Source organism: Sminthopsis crassicaudata, chromosome 1, assembly GCF_048593235.1.
Source record: "Sminthopsis crassicaudata isolate SCR6 chromosome 1, ASM4859323v1, whole genome shotgun sequence".
Lineage (NCBI taxonomy): Eukaryota > Metazoa > Chordata > Mammalia > Dasyuromorphia > Dasyuridae > Sminthopsis > Sminthopsis crassicaudata.
Genome location: NC_133617.1, coordinates 413,726,960 through 413,751,179, shown reverse-complemented (window position 1 = coordinate 413,751,179; position 24,220 = coordinate 413,726,960). Strand labels below are relative to the sequence as shown.

The following is a 24,220-nucleotide window of genomic DNA, read 5'->3' as shown; positions in this document are numbered from 1 at the left end:
CAGACACTTCCTATCTGTGTGACACAGGACAAGTAACTTAATCTTTCTCAGCCTCAGTTTCCTCATCCATAGAAATTAAAATAATAGTACCAACCTCAAGTGATTGTTATTAGCTCAAATGAGATAATATATGTAACTTTGCAAATCTTAAAATGCTATATAAATGACAGGCTATTGTTATTACCATAACAATAATATAATAATAATTTTATTACTCTTTTTTTCCCTCTAGATCTATCATTTAGTCAGTGTAAGGAGCTCTATAAGGAATACTTCCACGAATATATATGGGTAACTATTCATCACAGCTGTCTAAAGGACCAACAATTTAGATGACTTTTGCAGGATCATACAGGCAATGCATAAGTTTCAAGTCCTGACCCTTTGTCTTGATGGGGGTAACCTTGATTTCTCAGAGTTCCCCATGGCCTCTTCCCCAAAGTCAGAGGACAGTTTCAGGGTTCCCCCCATCAGTCTGGTTCACTATCTGCTATATCAGGCCTTCTATCTTAAATTAGTGACTTTCATCTCAGGCCACAGCAATGAGACTACAGATCACTGAGGCATTTAAGTATATATATTATTTTGTAAGTTTACTGGTTCATAATACAATATAAAACATTTATACTTTCCTCTTGTTTAGAAGCTCAGAAAATACAGGAAAAAAAATCAAAACAGCATACTCCTCTCTTCAAATCCTAGAAGTCTGGCTGGCAAGTATCTTTCAGCAATTTAAGCCTGGGGTGAAGAAATCTTAATGTTTTTATGTACACATGCATATGGGAATGAAGATCTATATGCATATATATGAACATCAGTGCATATGTACGCATTTAATTATATACATGCACACATTCTGGACTTATTTTGAAAGGTTTATGGGAAATGATATATTGTAGATAAATTGAGTATCCTTATGTTGATATCAGTTCAATTCGTGTACATATGTTGAAGCATATGGCAGAACTTCAGTGCCCATCTCGCTGTCTTACACCTCAACTTCACAGTCACTAGAGAGAAGCCTCTTGAGACAAGTCTACATTAAAGTAGGTCAGAGAGTGGGTGAATGAGTTCCATTGAAGGGTATCATGATGAGAGGAAAAGCAAAGTCAAAAACAAGCTCGATCTTTTTTCCTCCATTGTAATAAACTGCTTTAATGTGAAAGAGTTAAGCTAAGATGCTTGCCCTGGCATTATTTTCCATTTGCTTTCCCTTTCTCTTCTGATTTTTGGTAGCTTACTCCCAAGGACTAACTTGGATTTAAATGTCCTCATCAATTTCTTCTGGGTCCAGCTGTGTCTTTCCTTCCTTTCTTGTAGTGTGATTAAGACTTACAAAGGGGAGCTATAGTCCTGTTTCAGATGTGGATTTTACATTCTCTTTCTGATCCATTCTGTTTTGATGCTTGACTTTTTTTGTTGTTTTTTTGTTTTTGTTTTTGTTTTTTTTTTAATTAATAAGTGTTATCTGTGTAGAATTTTTCTGACCAAAAAAAGAAATCAGATTATGGAAATCGTTTTGGCATCCTGGGTAATAAGGGAAGAGGTATTTTAAAACAGGGTTACTGTCGTTGGGTGAAAACCAATAGTAACAGAGCTGTTAACATTTCCTGGATAAGGAAGGACTTCAAGGATTAATCTACTGACATCTTAATGCAGTAATGTAATTTTTTGATAATAATATAATAATGTAATGTAATATGATGTAATTTTTTAAACTATGCCTATCACTTCATTGTTACAAGGAATAATTATGAGGAAATTTCCCCTGCTAAACCAGATTAGGACCTGTTCTGCAACTCACAGGCTTATCAAAAGTTCTTTCGGCAAAAGGTTCTTAAACTGTGGATTATGACCCCATAGGGGGTCACATAATTGAATGTAGAGTTTTGAAAATTATGATTTACTATCTGTAAATACTTAATTTATATGTCTATTTTATATAACCTATATATTAGGGGTTGCGAGTGGAAAAAGTTTAAGAAGCCCTGCTCCAGGTCTCTGAAAGGCTGAGGCACATTCCTAGGATCACACAACCAATAAAAGCCAAGAGACAGTATTTGAACTGAGGTCTTTCTGATAATAAACCATCTCTCTGTCCACTACATTATATTGTTGTTTCTTCATATATTTAAAATTTAAAAAGTAAATGGTCATTTATTTCAGGTTTCCAGTGCTGGGGAATAAAACTACCTGATGACTAATGGATGAGATAAAGACAAAGATATTTAGTTAAGATGGTGTGTCAGAATTGAGAAGCAATGTAGCACAAGGAAAAAAAAAAGATTGATCTTAGAGTCAGGAAATGCTGAGTACAAGTTTTGCTTCTGATAAATCCTAGTTTCAAAGACAAGGGCAAACCCCTTAACTTCAGTGTACTATAGATGAGAAATAGAAGAGTTGGGTTATGACTTTAAAACTAACTCCCATTCACCTCATGCACTATCTCTTCTTGGCACAGTCCAGAATGTAGCTAAACATCAATTGGCCTGAAAGAAGTGAGAGGGCTTGATACAGATCAACATGAAGCAGCAATGGATAGAAGAAAACCACTGACTGGTATTGGACTTGCTAGTAGTTGTTCTACTGAGTTCTGTTAAGTGTTCTGTTCGACCTTTACCAGCCCTTCCAGGGATGATGAAATTTGTGAACCAATCAATCCAGGAGTGCTGATTAAGTATTTACTCTGTGTCAAATTCTGTGTTCAGCACTGGAGATAGAAAGAAAGGCAAAAATAGTTCTTGCCCTCCAAGAGCTTACATTCCAATGGAAGACATGATATATAAATCAAGTGGCAAATGCAAGATATAAACAAAGCTGATGGAAAGCATTTCCTGCAGAATCAATAGTTATAAGGATAGTATGCTATTCTCACAATAGTCAAGTTATCAACTTGTGCTTTGAGGTGGAGGTGGACATGACCATGTCAAGTTGGATGCCCACTCATAGTATCTCTGAGCAATTCTGTTTCTTTTTGTTTAAACCACTTACTTGACATTTAACTGTGAACTACCTTGTATTGCTACTTCAGTATTCATGCCAAATTAAATGCTTTGTCTCTAAAGAAAACTGTAACATGCTTTTCTTATCCTTTTTATTATCTTACACATAGCAATAAATCTATCAATCAACAGGAATTTATTGAGTGTCTATTATTGTATGTTAGACACTGGAAGAAATGGAAATTCTTCAATCTACAAAGCACAGTGCTAAGTGTGGCGAATGCAAATTTAAAAAAAACAAAAACTCTTCCCTCAAGGACCTTATATTTTCAGAGGGGAAGGCAATACACAGAGTAGAATACTGGCCAGTGAAATCACAGAAATAATGAGTTTAGTCTTAGGATAATTGATAAGTACTTTTGAGGAATAGTAGCCTTAATTAGATTATTGCTTCCTGAACATGATGTGGAAAGCAGCTTTTAGGGGATGGGGATAGCATCAGGGATGCATACCAGCAGCCACATGGCATGAAGATGGCTTGAAAATAGCAAAATGGTGATTCTGGGTTGGGACACAAAGATGAAATTAACCATTGTCATCAAGAAGCTTATGTTCAATGTAAATAGCAGTACATATATGATATATTACATTCTATTTTAAATGTATATATATTACATGTATGCAGGTATATATTAAATACGGGGGGAAACATTAATTTCTATAAATGCAAAATAGATATAAAATTATTGAAAAGGTGGGAGTAAGGTGGCAGGATATACTAGTAGCTAGGATTATTAGGCACTATTTAAATTTTAACTATTTCTATAATGCTTCTATCAACTATTTCTGATACTCTTTATTCATTGTAGTCCTGTCTGACTCATGACCTTCTTTGGGGTTTGCTTGGCAAAAATACTGGAGTGGCTTGCCATTTTTTTCGAGCTCTTTTTACAGAAAAAGAAACTTAGATAAACAGGGTTAAGTGACTTGCCCAGGAAATACCTGAGCCTATATTGAAATTCAGATCTTCTTGACTCCAGGGCCCTTAAAACAGAGATCCCACATTAAACTGGTAAGAGAAGCAAATGTTCCTGGGCTACAAGTGATCACATTCTCTCTCAAACACCCATTTATGCCAAGTCACTCTTGAGGAGATTTCATTTTTTTTAAGTTTAACTAAGAAACGGGTCTTTGACAAAATGGGTCAGTGGGGTAATTGCAGAGAAAAATCAATTATTAAATTATATGGCATAATTTAAATTTTATCAAATAATTGTCTAAAGCAGGATTCAGGGATTATGAATGGATTATTAGTGGGTCTGTGAATTATTTGGATGGAAAAAAAAACAATCTTTATTTTCTAACTTCAAATCTAAATTTAGCACTACCTTCAATTATTTAAAATATACCTCTAAAAAGAGTCCTTAGGCTTTACCAAAGGGTTCTAAAAGTTAAGAATTCCTGAACTAAATGATAAGATTATTGATAAGTGAGATACCTGTATCTACAATAATTCATTATTATTGACCATAGGAGGTAGATACTTCTTTTTTATTTTATTATTTTTTTAATTTTATAATTATAAATTTTTTGACAGTATATATGCATGAGTAATTTTTTTTTATAACATTATCCCTTGTATTCATTTTTCCAAATTTTCCCCTCCGTCCCTTTACTCCCTCCCCTAGATGACAGGCAATCCCATACATTTTACATGTATTACAGTATAACCTAGATACAATATGTGTGTAAATCCAATTTTCTTGTTGCAAGTTAAGTATTAGATTCCGAAGGTATAAGTAACCTGGGTAGATAGATGATAGTGCTAACAATTTACATTCACTTCCCAGTGTTCCTTCTCTGGGTGTAGCTGTTTCTGTCCATCATTGATCAACTGGAAGTGAGTTGGATCTTCTTTATGTTGAAAACATCCACTTCTATCAGAATACATCTTCATACAGTATTGTTGTTGAAGTGTATAGTGATCTTCTGGTTCTGCTCCTTTCACTCAGCATCAGTTGATGTAAGTCTCTCCAAGCCTCTCTGTATTCGTCCTGCTGGTCATTTCTTACAGAGCAATAATATTCCATAACCTTCATATACCATAATTTACCCAACCATTCTCCAATTGATGGACATCCATTCATTTTCCAGTTTCTAGCCACTACGAAAAAGAGCTGCCACAAACATTTTGGCACATACAAGCCCATTTCCCCTGTTTAGTATTTCTTTGGGATATAAGCCCAATAGCAGCAATGCTGGATCAAAGGGTATGCACAGTTTGATAACTTTTTGGGCATAGTTCAAAATTGCTCTCCAGAATGGTTGGATACTTTCACAACTCCACCAACAATGCATCAGTGTCCCAGTTTTCCCACATCCCTTCCAAAATTCATCATTATTTGTTCCTGTCATCTTAGCCAATCTGACAGGTGTGTAGTGGTATCTCAGAGCTGTTTTAATTTGCATTTCTCTGATCAGTAGTGATTTGGAACACTTTCATATGAGTTGATATAATTTCAATTTCATCATCTGAGAATTGTCTGTTCATATTTTTTGACCATTTATCAACTGGAGAATGGCTTGATTTCTTATAAATTAAAGTCAATTCTCTGTATATTTTGGAGATGAGGCGTTTATTAGAACCTTTAACTGTAAAAATGTTTTCCCAATTTGTTACTTCCCTTCTAATCTTGTTTGCATTAGTTTTGTTTGTGCAGAAATTTTTTAATTTGGTATAATCAAAATTTTCTATTTTGTGATCATTAATGGTCTCTAGTTCTCCCTTGGACACAAACTCCTTCCTCCTCCACAAGTCTGAGAGGTAAACTATCCCATGTTCTTACAATTTATTTATGATTTCGTTCTTCATGCCTAAATCTTGGACCCATTTTGATATTATCTTAGTATGTGGTTAAATGTGGATCCATGCCAAGTTTCTGCCATACTAATTTCCAGTTTTCCCAACAGTTATTTTCAAATAATGAATTCTTATCACAAAATTTGGGATCTTTGGGTTTGTCAAACACTAGATTGCTATTTTTATTCACTATCTTGCCCTGTGAACCTAACCTATGCCACTGATGAACTAGTCTATTTCTTAGCCAATACCAAATGGTTTTGGTGACTGTTGCTTTATAATATAGTTCTAGATCAGGTACAGCTAGACCACCTTCATTTAATTTTTTTTCATTACTTCCCTTGAAATTCTCGACCTTTTGTTGTTCCATAAGAATTCTGTTGTTATTTTTTCTAGGTCATTGAAATAGTTTCTTGGGAGTCTGATTGGTGTAGCACTAAATAAATAGATTAGTTTAGGGAGTGTTGTCATCTTAATTATATTGGCTCGGCCTATCCAAGAGTACTGAATGTATTTCCAATTATTTAAATCTGACTTTATTTTTGTGGCAAGTGTTTCATAATTTTGCTCATATAATTCCTGACTTTCCTTTGGTAGATATATTCCCAAATATTTTATACTATCGACTGTTATTTTGAATGGAATTTCTCTTTGTATCTCTTGCTGTTGGATTGTGTTGGTAATGTATAAAAATGCTGAGAATTTATGTGGATTTATTTTGTATCCTGCAACTTTCCTAAAATTCTGAATTATTTCTAATAGCTTTTTAGCAGAGTCTTTATGGTTCTCTAAGTATACCATCATGCAAAGAGTGATAATTTGATTTCCTCTTTTCCTACTCTAATTCCTTGAATCTCTTTCTTTGCTCTTATTGCCGAGGCTAGAGTTTCTAGTACTATATTGAATAGTGATGGTGATAGTGGACAACCTTGTTTCACTCCTGATCTTACAGGGAAAGGTTCTAGTTTATCACCATTACATATGATGTTTACTGAAGGTTTTAAATATATGCTCGTTATTATTTTAAGGAATAGTCCATTTATTCCTATACTCTCAAGCATTTTTAATAGGAATGGATGTTGGATTTTATCAAATGCTTTTTCTGCATCTATTGAGATGATCATATGTTTTTTATTAATTTGATAATTAATATGGTTAATTATACTAATAGTTTTCCTAATATTAAACCAGCCCTGCATTCCTGGTATAAATCCCACTTGCTCATAGTGTATTATCCTGGGGATGATTTTCTGAAGTCTTTTTGCTAATATCTTATTTAAGATTTTAGCATCAATATTCATTAAGGAAATTGGTCTCTAGTTTTCTTTCTCAGTTTTTGATCTACCTGATTTAGGTATCAGTACCATATCTGTGTCATAAAAGGAATTTGGTAGGACTCCTTCAATCCCTATTTTTTCAAATAGTTTATATAGCATTGGAGTTAATTGTTCTTTAAATGTTTGGTAGAATTCACATGTAAATCCATCTGGTCCTGGGGATTTTTTCTTAGGGAGTTAGTTAATAGCTTGTTCTATTTCTTTTTATGAGATGGGACTATTTTTACTACTTCTTCCTCTGTTAATCTGGGCAATCTATATTTTTGAAGGTATTCTTCCATTTCATTTAAGTTATGGAATTGATTGGCATAAAGTTGAGCAAAGTAGCTCTTAACTATTGTTCTAATTTCCTCTTCATTAGTGGTGAGTTCACCCTTTTCATTTTCAAGACTAACAATTTGCTTTTTCTCTTTCCTTTTTTTAATCAGGTTTACTAAGTGTTTGTCTATTTTGTTGGTTTTTTTCATAGAACCAACTCTTAGTTTTATTAATTAATTCAATAGTTTTTTTTTACTTTCAATTTTATTAATCTCACCTTTTATTTTTTGAATTTCAAATTTTGTGTTTGTCTGGGGGTTTTTAATTTGTTCCTTTTCTAGCAATTTTAGTTGTAAGCCCAATTTGTTGGCCCTCTCTTTCTCTATTTTATGCAAGTAGGCCTGTAGAGATATAAAACTTCCCCTTATTACTGCTTTGGCTGTATCCCACACATTTTGGTATGATGTCTCATTATTGTCATTTTCTTGGGTGAAGTTATTAATTATGTCTATGATTTGCTGTTTTACCCAATCATTCTTTAGTATAAGATTATTTAGTTTCCAGTTATTTTTTGGTCTATTTTCCCCTGGCTTTTTATTAAATGTAATTTTGATTGCATTATGGTCTGAAAAGGATGCATTTACTATTTCTGCCTTACTGCATTTGATTTTGAAGTTTTTATGGCCTAGTATATGATCAATTTTTGTATAGGTTCCATGAACTGCTGAGAAGAAAGTATACTCCTTTCTGTCTCCATTTAGTTTTCGCTAAAGATCTATCATATCAAACTTTTCTAGTATTCTATTTACCTCTTTGACTTCTTTCTTGTTTATTTTGTGGTTTGATTTATCTAATTCTGAGAGTGCAAGGTTGAGATCTCCCACTATTATAGCTTTGCTGTCTATTTCTTCTTGCAGCTCTCTTAATTTCTCTTTTAAGAATTTAGATGCTGCACCACTTGGTGCATATATGTTTAATACTGATACTGCTTCATTATTGATGCTACCCTTTAGCAGGATATAATGTCCTTCCTTATCTTTTTTAATTAGATCAATTTTTGTTTTTGCTTGATCTGAGATGAGGATGGCTACCCCTGCTTTTTTGGCTTCACCTGAAGCATAGTAGATTCTGCTCCACCCTTTTACTTTTAGTTTGAATGTATCACCCTGTTTCAGATGTGTTTCCTGTAAACAACATATAGTAGGATTCTGTCTTTTAATCCAGTCTGCTAACTGCTTCCTCTTTATGGGGGAGTTTACCCCATTCACATTTATGGTTAGAATGACTAATTCTATATTGCTTGCCATCCTGTTAACCCCTGCTTGTGCTTTGCTCCTTTCCTTCCCTCTTACCCCCCTACCCAGTATTAAACTTGTGAACACCACTTGCTTTTCACAGCCCTCCCTTTTTAGTATCCCTCCCCCACCTTAAAATTCCTCCCCTTATTTTACCCCTATTCCTCAGAATTTCTGTATTCCCTTCTCCTTAGCTTACTCCTTCCCTCTCACTTTTCAATGAAGTGGAACAAGTTTCACCATAAATCGAATATGTCTATTGATACACACTATGTTCATCTCCCTCCTTTCTTTCTCTCAGATATAATAGGTTACCTTTGCCTCTTCATGAGATGTAGTACCACCACTTTACCCTTTTTTATGATATAATTTCCTTTCCACCTCTCGTTTCTAGGATAAATTATACATATGTTCTTTACATATTTTTATGGCAGAAGTATAGTTCTCAAGATTTCTTTTTACCTTTTTAGAAATCTCTTGAGTTCTGTATTTGAAGATCAAACATTTTATGTAGGTCTGGTTTTTTCATCAGGAATAGATGGAATTCATTTATTTTGTTAAATGTCCATCTTCTTCCCTGGAAAATGATGCTCATTTTTGCTGGGTAAATTGTTCTTGGCTGCATACCAAGTTCCTTAGCCTTTTGGAATATCATGTTCCAGGCCCTTCATTCTTTTAATGTAGACACTGTTAGATCCTGGGTTATCCTTATTGTGGATCCTCCATATCTGAATTGGTTTTTTCTAGCAGCTTCCAATATATTTTCCTTTGTCTGATGGTTCTTGAACTTGGCCACTATATTTCTTGGCATTTTGATTTTAGGGTCCCTTTCAGTAGGTGTTTTTTCTTCTATGCAATTTTTTTCCATTTTATCCATTTTATTTTTTAGAGAGCTGATTTCTTTATCCATCTCACTAATCCTGTTTTCCTTGGAGTTGTTTACCTTTTCCAGCTCACGAATCCTGTTTTCCTTATAATTGTTTGCCTTTTCTAATTCACTAATTTTATTTCTCAATGATTTGATCTCTTTTTCCACTCTGGATGACTTCTCCAGGCTCTCTTTCCAAGCTTCCCTTTCCTTTTCCCATTTCTCTTCTAGCTCTCTTGTGAGAGCCTTTTTGATTTCCTCTATGAGATTCTTTTGTATTGAGGAGCAGATCATATTCCCCCTTAGGGGATTCCTCTGGGGACAGTCTGTTTTTAGTCTCCTCAGTATTTGAAGACTGCTCTTTCTCCATACAGAAGCTGTCAATGGTTAGAGCCCTTTTGAATTTTTTGTTCATTTTGTCAAGAGTGGAAATTGACAAGGGAAAAAATTGGTCTCTTTTGGGGGGGATAGGGATGGATGGTGTTAATGGGCTTCCTCTACCAACTTGGGGTAGGGCAGCAGAGAGCCACTAACAGGACAGAGATGGCTGCACTGCATCTGTGCTCTGAGGCTCTGAGAACTTGGAGTCACTTCAGGTGGGAGTTGGGAATGGCCCGGTTCGGATTGATGCTAGCTTTCTGGGGTTTTAATCTTCACCTCTGGTGTTTACACCCTCTCTGCTGCTCCTGGCTTGCTGCCAAGACGGAATATCCACACTAGGGTAAAAATATTTTCTCAGAAATGGCAGAGATCGTACCCCTCCTCCCTCTGGTCTGAACTGTGTGAGTGGTCTGTCTTGCTCTGGCTTGCCTGCCCTCAATCTGCGCCCAGTCTGTTCAACCCTCCCTTGAGCAAACACAGACCTTCTCTGGTGAATTTCAAGGATATCGTCTGTTGGTGATTATTTGTGGGTTTCTTTTCTGGTCAAGCATTAACTCTGAAGCTTGTCATGAAGTAAGTCTTGAGAGAAAACATGGAGCTCAAGCAGCTGTCTGCCTCCATGCCACCATCTTGGCCAGAAGTCTGTAAGAGCTTATGTTTTAAAGAGGAATGCTAAGGAGAGGAGGGCACAATGGATTGCATTGCAAGTTATGGGGATAATCAATGTAAAAGTAATGTTCAATGGGGCTGGAAAGTTAGGTTGGGGTCAGATTATATAGAAATTTTTTTTTAATTTTATTTTTAAGGCAATAGAAAATCACTCTCTCTAGAAAACCAGCATGGTCAGAGCTGAAACAGTTATATAGGATGAATTTGAGTCTAGAGATATAGGATACAGATATAGGAAAGAAATTAGAAAGCTGTTGTAAAAATCTATGTTATACTCTACCATAAGATTTCTAGTAAGTTATGTAAGGATGAACAAAGATAATAGTTGAGTGACTGCAGAAAATGCAGTCAAATTAAAATGATATAAATGGCAGAGTCAGCAAGATAAGGCAAATGATTGGATATGTGAAATTCACCAAAACCCTGTTTCAACTGTGATAATTTCTAAAATGAAAATCTTATAAAACTATGTCATTAATGAATTAAAAAGCATTTATTATTTACTACATGTCATGCACCATGTTAATATGGAGATATAAAACATGATACAGGAAGTTCTAAGAAATAAGTAAAAGTTGAAAATAAAGACAAATATGTAATGTGACATGTGAAGGGAATTTGTCAGCAGGTAATGAATGGAATTAGGATCTAAATAGTCAAATAGTAGGCATAAGGGAAATCTAACAGTAAGAATCAGTTAAGTGTCTCGGAAAGTAGCAATAAGAATATATCCTTAGGTAATTGTTTCCACAATTGAGGAGATATGACAGTTGAATATTAGGGGCAGGAAGACAGTATCTATTGCCAGTAGCCCTGAAAAAGGTACAAGCTTCTTTCCCATTACAATTTTCTTTAGACAACAGAACAAAGCAAGAAAGGTGTAAATCCCTGAATTAATGCTTGACATGGCTTATCCATTATTTGTTGCAAATATAGAGTTGATTATTGTGGAAAGCAGGTAAGTGAGTTGTCTTGATATTGCAGCAATGTAATTGCTCCTGGCCATCTTTCCCTGTGCCTCTGTGGTCTTCTCTTTGCTCCTAAGATGATAAAGATTATTCTTATATCATGGTATATAAAAGGAATATTGGAATAATGAGGATCAAGGAAAAAGACTGGGTTTTAGGGGAAAACCTTAGGACTTATAGAAGACCTTAGGAAACTATTTTGAACCAGTTCCTAGCCTGAGGTTTATGAACTATTACTTTTTTTTTGATAATCATATTTAAATTTAGTTGGTTTCCTAAGTATTATGTTATATGTATTTAAAAACATTATAGCAAGAAGACTGCCAAAGTGGACTCTAATTAAAAATTATTAAAAACCTTTTTTCTAAAACAGGCTGAGGCTACAGTTCTAGTTCTAGAGGAAAAGGGTAGAGAATGAGTTCAAGAAAGTATTTAAGAATAGAAGTACAAATCAGAAAGTGCTTAGTGGAACAGGGGGTAAAATAGGCATGCAATTACAAAAGATAGGTAATAAATCCAATTAGTAGGAATGGATATAAAGAAAGAGCAGCCCAGTCCAAAACTGCTGACACTGGAGGCAAGATTAATCCTTATATCTGAAAACATGCTATGTCTATATATAAATGTCTTTAACTGTGGAAGACTAAAGAAGGGGTTCTCAAACTACGGTTCTTGGGCCAGATGCAGCCCGCTGAGGACGTTTATGCTGCCCCGCCAGGTAATGGCAAATGGGCTGAGGGGCGGAGACAGAGTGTGAGCTTTTGTTTTTACTTTAGTCTGGCCCTCCCACAGTCTGAGGGAAAGTGAACCGGCCCCCTATTTAAAAAGTTTGAGGACCACTGATTAAAAGAATGTAGAAGTGGGAAGTCAGACTATTTGTTAAAATAGAGTATGTTGATGATTGTGACAATAATGAAAATGAAAATGGAAATTATAAGAATGATTTTAAAAGAGGAAAACATTATTGACAACTTAAAGCTTATGGTTTGATCAATCCTAATATCTTTGTGACCTTGTACATTTTACTATCTTACAATATCATTTACATTCTCACACACACCACACACACACACACACACACACACACACACACATTGCACAAAGAATTGCATGAATAGTTTTCCTCACTTCTCTGAGTACTCAATTTTATTCAAGACTATTATGCCTTTTCCAACAGAAGCAGCACTACAAGTTGTCTTAGCTTTTAGCTATCTCTTCTTCCTCAAGTTATTATGACAATTTCATCTTCATTATTACTATTATTATACTTCATTACATTGTATCATTCTAAAGAATGTGAGCTCCTTAAGAATAAGGAATGTTCCTTGTTTTTGCTTTATTATTATTATTATTATTATTATCTGTACCTTGTCTTTAATAAAGGCTTAACAAATTGGGTTGGATCACTTAGGTAGGTAAATTTTATATATATATATTTAGAAATATTGTATGCACACTGATGCATTACACGTGTGTGTATATGTAGAAAAGGAGACATGGATAGAGAGAGAGAAACTTTTCTGAAACAGGACAAAGAATGTATCACCATTTTAGAAATATTGTTTCTAGGGGTAAAATCTATATACATGTATATAAGGAATACATACATATATTAATATATGTGCATTGCATGATAGTGTGTATGCATATTACATGTGTGTTCAGCATGCCGTGCATTGCATGGATGTATATTATGTATCATTGTCTGAATGTAATGCTATCCCACTTTATGTGTAATGGTCATATATCACATACTATTGTTATTAAACGTGTATTTAAAATTTGTCATATTCCTATACATGCATATAAAACATGTATGATTCTCTTTTTCCTCAATCAATAAGCCTTTATTAAATATCTATGTGCTAAGAACCATACTAATCACCGAAAATATACAAAGAAAGACAAAATACAGTCCTTGTTCTCAAAGAGCTCACAGTCTTCTGGGGAAAAACCACATGTAAATAACTATGTACAAAAAAACCTACTATCTGTGTAAATTCAGGATAATTCACAGAGGGAAAGCACTAGGACATCAAGGCAGCACACTGAGAAACACACACAATTATAAACATATAAAGATAAAGGAATCAAATATCTGAGTTAGGCTTTTTCAATGGAGTATCTTGAAAATGACAAAAATAAATTTAAAACTTAATTCCTCCACATCTAAATATGGAAAATACATTTACTGTCTAGGCTGATCATAAACTACCTAAAAACACATTCCCTGCTCTTGAAAACTGTTGAGATAACTTCTAGAGAACTTCTGGGTTTCTGAAATGTCTCCAATCTAATACATATCTTGAAAATGCCATTGTTAGTGCCAGAGAGTCCAGTCTCACACCACTGTGATCTGTAAAATTTTAAACTCCCATTGAGTTCATGCAAATTTTAGGCCTATAATATTTCAAGTGGATTGTGGGTTTCCATTGTCAGAAGATTGAAATCTGTCTCAATGGTGGCAAGCTATGTGTGGGTTGGGGGGAGGGACATATTAACAGATCTAATTCAGGATCAGTGCATTTTAAAATGTGTTGTGAATGGATGTAATACACACCAATAATTGAAGTGCAGAAAAACTGTGTTTCCCTGGGCCAGACTTCTGAGTACAGAATGCTGCTTATCTTCATTCTTGTCATACACTCCCCCTCCTTCCTTCTCTTCCACCCCTCAGGTTCCTTTGTGACAGGTGCATTTCCTTTTACAGCACATTTTTTATCCACATTGTAAGTTCCTCTCCCTCTTTTATTTAGGATTTTTCACACATCCCTCACATCTTCTTTACAGTCTCTAGTCAATAAGTGCTAAGACCTAAATACTCCTTTGCACTTCATGGCTATTCCCTTATCACATACATTTTCTGTTGCCTCAAGGCAGATCTGAACAATTTTTTGTTATTGAAATCATGATTTTTTTTTCCCTCCCAAGCAGATGGAGGATGTGTAAATGTGTCTAAAGCTTGAGAATAGCATTAACTCCACTTTTCACAAAGCCCAGGGAGACTGTCTCCTGCACCTTTTAAAACCAAGTGGGAAGGGAAAAGCACCCACAAAAGACCAAAATCTAAGCAAAGCAATTTAAGCACATTATCAGAACTATGCTGCAGCTTGGACCACCCCTTTGGCTATGTTATATCAGGCTTCTGCTTTTTTGCAAGACAGTGTCATCCTCAAATTACCTAATCCTAACTTTATATTATTCTATTATTTATTCATTACAAGGCTTGATTTTTCAGATCATTTTGTTCAAAACTGTTGAAAAACATACTTTACAATTATTCTTTAAATGTCATATTACAAAAGTTTATTTCTCAGTTACTTGTTTGGAATTTAAATGGTATTTCTACAGTGAAAGAATATTATGAATGGTGGTTAGGTTCCCAGACATGTCCCAGAAGCCTTACTTAAAATCTAGAATCACAAAATCACAAAGTTGAAAATGACTTAAGTCCATCTAGTTCAATCATCCTCCTATCCCCATAAAATCCCTGTTATAAGATACCATGTTTTGCTCCAAGAACTAAGGAGGAAAAACTTACTATTTCCCTAAGCAGGCCATTCAAGTTTTGGATTACTATAATTAATAGATACAATTTCCCAATACTGACACTAAATTTTCCTCTTTATAACTTTGACCCATCATTCCTGGTTCTGTCTTCTGGAGCAAAATACACCCAAAACTCCTTCCATTCCTGCATGACAGCCTAAAAGCTGTGCTAGAAGTAGCAAAAGGAAGTGATTTTATTCTGCTTTAATTGAACGTCATAAGTCATACATTCAAGATCCTTCATGTCATTCGCCAGGGCTTCCTGGCTAATGATGGTCAAGTAAGGATGTAAGTAGGATGTCAAGAGAATGTTAGGCTATGATTTTTAATCCAAACTCAGACATTTACTGGTTTTGTGACCGTAAGAACACCATCACCTAATTCAAGATTCACTTTCCTCATCTGTAAAATGGAAATAATCACAATCTTCCAAAAAAGTGTTGTCTCATTCCCCAGGTAGTCCAGTCCTTACTCCAATGGGCTTGGAAGGGATGGATTGGAAGAGATGAATTGGAAGGAATGGCAGACCTACAATAGGCCTGGTTGGTGGTGAGGAGCAGTCCCATTTTCCATGCACTGTAGGATTACTGAAAGGATCAAATGAGACAATACACTTAAAATGCTTTGCAAACATTAAAATACTTTATAAATGCTGGCAATTATTCTGGTTGCATTCCTCTGGACACTGCAACTTATCAGTGACTTTTCTAAAATGTTGTTTCCAGAACTGAATGTAATATTCTAGATAATTATGAATAGGGTAGAATAAAGGAATAGTAATAATTAGAAATTTTAGCACCTACCATGTGCCAAGTATTGTCTTAGGTATTTTTCAAATATCTCATTTTATCTCACAACAATCCTGGGACATAGATGCTATTATTATCCCCCATTTTAGAGTTGAGAAAATTGAGGCAAATAGAGATTAAGTAACTTTCTGAGGGTCACATAACTACCACACAACTAATAAGTTTCTGAAATTAAATATAAATTCAGATATCTTCTTGACTTGTGGCTCAGTACTCTATCCAATGTTTCCGAGCTGCCTCTATGAAATTAGAGAGGGACTTTAACCTCCCTATTCCTTGAGGCTTTTCTTGTCTAAACACATATAACTCCAGAATACATTAACTTTTTTTTGTCTAATATCACATAATTGACTAGCATTGAGATTGCAACCCACTAAAATCTTAAGAACTCGTTGAAATAAACTCTTGTCCAGACATATTCATCTAATTGTTATTTGTAAAATTTGTTCCCTGAATTTAAGTGGAAGATTTAATATTGGTCTCCATTAATTTTTATTAAATTCAGTTCATTCATTCAAACATTTATACAAACACTATGTAACAATATAATGGAACTCAACCACCAGAATCATTACTGGGAATCTTTGCACTTGAAGAAAAGTCAGTAGCATAGTGTGTAGGACCAACATCTAACAAAGTTTCTTCCTCTCTTTGCAATATGATTTAGGAAAAAGTAATAAGCCCAGGATAGATTTGATTACTCAGGGTAGGGGAAAGATTCAAACTGTGCCTCTTTAAACATAGCTTTCTGGTAATCTCACTCTATTGAGTAATTTCCTACTAATTATGGGCATAAAAGTGGACAGGATCTCTTCAACTCAGAGAATTTCTAAAGATCACTTAAGTCACTATGCCCTGCTTTGCTGACCATGTGGAGGGAGTCAGTAATGAGTATAAAAGCTATGTAATTGTATTCTAAATATATATACTTGTTAATTGTTTTGTAACATATTAGTGCCTCATTTTATTCCAACACTGAAGCTGAACTAAGACAATATTGGTATAAAATCTGCTCCTGGCAAGAGGGTTAGAAATTTGGGGACATGCCATTAACAATTCAAAAGGTCATGGTTATAATTTTCCAAGAAGAAATTTCAGCCCTTACTCCAAAAGGGGTTAGAAAGGATGGTAGATCTTATGTGAGGATTTCTAAAACAGGCCTTGTTGGGGGGGAAGGGGGTAACAGGGTAGCTCCATTCTTTATGAAATATTTGTGGCTTTATATTATTTTTATAAGGAAATATATTCTGGGTATCTATTTGGATTGCCAGGAATTCATCTTCCCTCACATGAACAGAAGGAAGAGGAGTATTTTCTCATTCTCACAACCAGGGTTATTCTGATGAATTTTTTGAGTCATCAAGGATATCCAATAGAAGTCATGAATTATGATTTCATTTTGGGTAGGGATAAAAAGACATAGCAGGGCCCAATGGTATTGCTAACCTACCATCTAATAGCTTCAAATTTGGATTATTCATAGAATTCTATATTTTAATAATATTTTATTTTTCCGAATTTAATGTAAAGAAAAAATTAATATTCATTTTTTAAAAATTTTGAGTTCTGAGTTCTCTCCCTCCTTCCTCTTCTCTGTAAAATAGTAAATAAGTTTTATGGTTATACATGTGTAATCATACAAAACATTTACATATTAGAAATATGATAAAAGAAAACACAGACCCACTAAAACACACACATACATACATACACACACACACATACACACACTGATAAATACTTTGATCTGTATTCAGATTCCATCACTTCTTTCTCTTTGGATAACATTTTTCATCATGAATCCTTTGGAGTTGTCTTAGATCATGTATTGCTAAGACAAGCCAAGTTATTCACAGTTGATCATCATACAGTATTCATGTCACTATATACAATGTTCTCCTAGTTCTGCTCACTTTGTATTAGGTTGTGTAAGCTTTCAATTTTTTCTTCTTTTATTGATATAGCTAGCCTTTCCAGCAAAATATTGAATAATATTGATGATGATGGGCATTTTTGCTTCATCCCTGATTTTACCGGGAGGGTTTCTAGCTTATTCCCCTTATAGATAATGTTTACTGAGAGTTTTACATGGCATTATTATTTCAAGGCAAGTTCTATTTATTCCTATATTCTCTATTTTTTTTTTCATAGGAATGGATGCTATTTTTTGTCAAAAGGTTTTTCTGCATCAATTGAAATAATTATATGATTTCTATTGGTTTTGTAACTGATGTGGTCAGTTATGCTGATAGTTTTACTAACATGGAACCATCCCTCTATTACTGGTATAAATCACCTACAGCTATAGTATATGATCCTTGTGATATATTACGGGAATCACCTTCCTAATATTTTATTTAAAATCTTTGCATTAATATTCATTAGGATGATTGTTTCATTCCCTGTCTTAGCACTTCCTGCTTTAGGTAGCAGCAACATCCTTGATTTAGAAATAGAAGAGTCATTATAAAACTATAGGTCCAATTTTTTTTCATTTTATACACGAGAAAATTGAATTTCAGAGAGGCTTTACATGGGAGGATGATACTTGTAACTAGTTAGAACTTTCTCATTATTATCGCAGTTAGAAGGAATATATAAACAGAGAGGACAAAATGTGTAAGTTGAACATGAAGGGAATGATGCCTAAGAAAATGAAATTAAAGTGTGAGAGAAGAATGTATTGGGAGAAAAAGAAAGGGAGAAATAGAATGGTGTACATTTTCTGCTATATAAAGAGGCAAGAAAAAGCTTTTACATTAGAGAGGAAAAGGAGGAGAAAAGGAAGAGTGGGTGAATCTTACTCTCAACAGAATTGTATCATAGAGAAAATAACATATACACTCAACATGAATATAGAAATCAATGGTACTTTGAAGTAAAGTAGAAGGGGAATTGGATAAGTGAGAAGGGTGATAGAAAACATTGGGGGAGGGAATGGTCAGTATCAAAAGACTTGAAGAGGGACAGGGTGAAAGGAAAAAGAGAATACAATAAATGGTTGGGAAATACAGTTAGCAATAATAATTGTAAAAATAATTTTGAAGCAAGTTTCTCTGATAAGATGTCATTTCTCAATATAAAATAGAGTCAGATTTATAAAAATAACATTGGGGGAGGGAATGGTCAGTATCAAAAGACTTGAAGAGGGACAGGGTGAAAGGAAAAAGAGAATACAATAAATGGTTGGGAAATACAGTTAGCAATAATAATTGTAAAAATAATTTTGAAGCAAGTTTCTCTGATAAGATGTCATTTCTCAATATAAAATAGAGTCAGATTTATAAAAATAAGAGTCATCCCCCAATTGGTAAATGATTAAAAGATATGAGCTATACCTAAAGGTCTATAAATTCATGCTTGTCTTTTGACCTAAATATACTACTACTAGGCATGAATTCCAAAGTAATAGCAATGTTTTAGAATGATCAGCTGTGGGTGAATTTACTATTTTCAGCACTGCAATGATTGATAACTTCCCTGAAAGACTTATGATAAAAAAATCTTCTCCACATCTAGAGAAAGAACTGATTGAATACAATTCAAGTACTTTCTGTGTGTGTGTGTGTGTGTGTGTGTGTGTGTGTGTGTGTGTGTGTGTGTGTGGTGTGTCTGTGTGTCTGGTTGCCTCTCTGTCTCTCATTCTCTCACATTTATTTTTCTTGAGGGGTTTTTTAGAGTGGGATATAACTGTTTTCTTTCACAACATGACTTATATAAATTTATCTCATAACTTCACATGTGGTTTCTTAATGGGGGCTAGAGGTGAGCATAATGAGAGAATTTAAAACTCAAAGTTTTGGTATGGTATACAAATGCTTTAAATGTCACTGAGGAAAATAAAAATATAAAAAATTAACTAATAAAGGAAAAGAAAAATTTTGGCAAAGAAATAGACTGATTAAAGGTATGTTGGTGTCTTCAAGAAATTTTCATTTGAGCAAACTGGGTGTCTACCAGCTGGGGAATGGCTGAACACATAGGTGTTTAAAAGTGATAGTGTTCCAGTTGGTTTTCTGGAGGTCTTGGAGCAGCTTTCGTTTCAGTAGAGTAATCACCATGAAAATATTCAGGTGTTAAAATTCAAAATCTTTGTTGTGTCCTTGTCTGGGGATTGGCTAGCTTTCTGTGAGCCCTTCAGAGAGGGCTTGGTCTCAGTGGGAGAAGCAGGAGGACAGGCTAGCCACCATGGTGGTGTGAGATGGAGTGAAATCTGTCTCTGAGTCTGAGGGCTTGTGCTTCACTCTCCAGCCACCACAAAGATAGACTATGGAATGAATCTGTCTCTCAGTACCTGCTGGCTGTTATATGTTCTATTATAATTACATCATCATAGGTGTGAATCTTGTAGAATTATATTAAATATTAAGTATATGTACTGAACTACATGCTAAACTAGATAACCATTGTCTTATTAATTCTACTTAATTAGCACCTTGTAAGAATCTTTGTTTCAAATACAAGAGTTCTGACCCATAACAGAATAGTATTGCAAACAGATAGAAATGAGACATGTGAAGAATTGAAAGAAACATGGGAATATATATATATATATGTATATATATATACATATATACGTATATATGTATATATATATATATACATATATACGTATATATGTATATATATATATACATATATATATATATATATATATATATATATATATATACACATGGACTTTTAGTCTGGATATGGATTCATATGTATATATAATAAGATTATAGATTTTGAGTCAAACAGCTTTATTCAATAATAAAAAAATATACATGTCAAGCACTGTGCTAAACACTGGGGACACAAATAGAAAAACAAAGAAAAAATTTGGTCCCTCCCCTCAATAATAATTCAATTTAATGGGGGAAGATAATAAACAAAAAGAAACTAAAAAATGTAACATTGTCAGAAGACTCTATTCAGATATGTATAGTCAAACCAGGTAGAACAGATGACAGCAAATGAAGTTAATTTGAAGTTCTGAGTCCTCAATAAAGTGAAGGGTTTGGGAAATTTTTATTGCTCTGCCTCTGGCCCTCCAGTCAGAGGGAAAAGGCTCCTGGAGGAATACCGAAAAGATGTTGAACACAAAATATGTTTCAGTCTCCATACTGATGAGACTTCAGTTGAATAATTTATCTAGGGGAAGACATTATGTTCCTAGGGATAAATCCAAGCAGAGTAGCTGATGGAAAATTAAACTATCTAATCCAACTCCCTCATTTTAGCCCTAAGAACATTGTGACTTGCCCATGGTCACACAGATAATAAGCACCTGAATTGAGATATGAGTACAAATCCACTAATTCTAAATCTATTCTTTTTTCTCTTATAATATGTTCCCTTTAACTGATGTAAGCAAAATGAGCAGAACCAGAAGAAAACACAATCACTGAAATAATATAAATAAAAAGGCCACTAAAATGAAGATGAACTCTGAATATCAAAAAAATAATGGTTGCTAAGGACAATAATGAAATATGTTGGCATATAATGACTTATTCTTCCTCTCATAGCAGGAGAATATTAGGGGAAAAAATGGTACACTCATTGTCAGATGGAAAAACTGTATTATTTATTTTTGTTTAGTTTTGTCCTTATATAACCCAATGTGGAAGTGTAAGGGTTACTCATTGATCTTGTTCCACTTTGACCAGTGTAGGAATATTTGAATTGCTTCATTCCTACATGTTCTCATGGGCCCTTCCTTAGGCAACTTAGTCCTTCATCTCTTTGAAAGGTTCATCATATTGATGATGAACTTACTAAGGATGCCCCAGCAAATGGGATTACACATTTTCATTACCAAATCCAGATTTCAATGTTATTTTCTTTGCTGATGGCTGAATTCTGACGTGAGAGAGGAGGAAAGTTTTTTTTTTTTTTTTTTCCCAGAATATGAAGATAAAGACATGATATTATTATTGTTATTATTATTTTTAAATCAATCTTTACTTGAAGGGATATATTCACAAAACTTCCACAACCTACTGATTCCTCTCTTAGTTATACATTTTTTATTAAATCATATCACATTGTTTCAGGACTGTCACCCATACTAAATAACTGAAGATCTCCTTCTTAAGAAAAGATGGATAAGAAAAGACTTGACCCGAGTATTGGGAGTATTAAGCAACAGCAACAACAATAAAGATAGCTATCAGTCCAGGTGTCTAATAAATTTTTCAGAGATTGGAAATCCTCATCTTTATTTCATAGGACCTTTTCTCATTTGTGGAAAACTCAGTGAGTGCTCTCTGGCTTAATAAAGCAACATGGAAGATTTGAGAAGTCAGAACACACTTGTACTCTGTCCCTGACAGGTTGTTACAAACTAAAAAGAGGGTTACAGGAACATTTTTCATAGCATAAACCCTAAATCATGATTTTGTTTTTCACATGATAGACTGGCAAAGTCCTTCATAGAAAAAAGAGTATTGTTCTGTTTTAGTTATGGACAGGAATTCAGTGCAATACTGAGGGTTTAGTCAAGCATTGTTTGGAAAGCTTTCTTCAAAGAAAGCTTAGATGATACTAGGGACTTCCTGATCCCCCCAGTTATTAGAACTATTTTCCCCACTTGAATTTATTTTGTATAGGATAAAGACAGGGATCTGTGGTTTTTATTTCTTCATATAAAGAACTTCCCTGTGAGATGACTCCTGCTTCCAGGTTAACAGTTTTCTGAAACTTAAAGTCTTAAGAACAGTCTACAAGCAAGTGTCAAACTCTCATACTTGGAGCTCTAGCGTCAGGCAAAAAAAATGCTGGTTAGATTAAAATGAAATTGAGAAATATTTTAAAAATAAATAAAATGAAATACAATATGGATCATTTTAATTTGTGGTTTTCAAAGCCAATATGTGGTATGGTGGGATCCCTTGCTACTTGAGAGGGACTTCACTGGTCCAAAGTAAAGAATTGTGTGAGGGAAAAATGCTGTCATATGGCCCACAAGAAGGATTTTGCATTTTAAAATCAAATTTGATTAGATTTGAAAATGCAAAAAAAAATCATTCTTAACTATCAGGAATTAAAAACAAGCCATAGATTGCTGACTTTGGTTGAGAGCCTTCCTTAAGAGGTTAAGTGACTTGCTTATGAATCAGCAATCCTCAATCTTTCTGTGCCCTCTATGACAATCTAGTGGAACCTTTTCTTGCCTTCTCAGAATGCTATTTTTTAAAATAAAAATCTATGGGATTACAAAAGAAATCCACTCTACTGACATAGTTATCTATTTTTTTTTAATGATGAATTTAGAACCACTGCTATATAGCAGATTTAGGACACGGACTCAGGTCTTCTCTGACTTCCAGGCTGGTTATCTATCTATTATATTGTTCTGCCATAAACTTTGTACATGCCTTGTATATACTGAATACTCTTAAGAAAATATAGCTCCTTGGAAAAAGGGGCTGTTTCATTTTTCTCTGAATCCTGAATGTTTAGTGTGGTGTTTTGCATGTAATAGAGCTTAATATATATTCCTTCATTTAAATAGAAGCCGACTGTAGTACATAGAGTACTGGCCTAAGAATCATAAAGATCCAACCTCAGTTTTCATCTTGGCCACTACCTGTGTAATACCTGCTTACATCCTAATGTAATCCTAACATGCAAACAACTAAGTACAAATAATGTATTTTAAATACACATACATATACATACATACAATGGGCTGATTCATTCATTCATTCCCTGTATCCTATTTTAGAGGTCCATGATAAAGACCTCATCCTAAATTGTGATTTATTATTAAAACCAACTGTCGGCACAATCATGAAGTTTGTATTCTTCACCCAGCCTTCCATTTGTAGCAGAATGTCTAATAGAGGCAAGGTGTTCTCATTTTAAAAGCTGACAAAACTCAAGTTTAATTTCAATCAGAAAGGTGACAACTTAATTATGAAATTTCAAGGAGCAGCTAAAGACATAGATGTTTTCTGTAGGCTAAAAGAGCTGCCTACAGGCTCTATGTCACACTTGCTGCCTAATTCTGTCTATTTATAAAACCAGGCCTGCTTAATACCATGTCGGGGCAGTCACACAGCTCACTTTTTATATTATTATCAGGAGGGTAGTATAAGAATTAGCCTACATACTTCAATAATTCAAGGAGCAGTGATTTGGTACATATGGGTGCTCCCTTCATTAATGGAGATTTCAATGTCGATGATTCTCCAAATAGTCTTTAAGAGTTACTGTAGCTGAAACATTCATTATTTCATGGCCAACTTTTTTTTTTGATATGATTACTTTTATTTATTCATTTCAATTAAAGTTT

General features: G+C 34.3%; 1 long non-coding RNA gene across 1 annotated transcript in view; it reads right to left on the bottom strand.

The window, feature by feature from the left end:
• Positions 1-14,869: 14,869 nt before the first annotated feature.
• LOC141554823 (uncharacterized) overlaps positions 14,870-24,220 on the bottom strand; it is a 308,604-nt gene continuing 299,253 nt past the window's right edge. The window contains exon 4 of the long non-coding RNA XR_012485971.1: positions 14,870-15,714. This is a non-coding gene — a long non-coding RNA (uncharacterized LOC141554823). The remainder of the gene's footprint in view (positions 15,715-24,220) is intronic.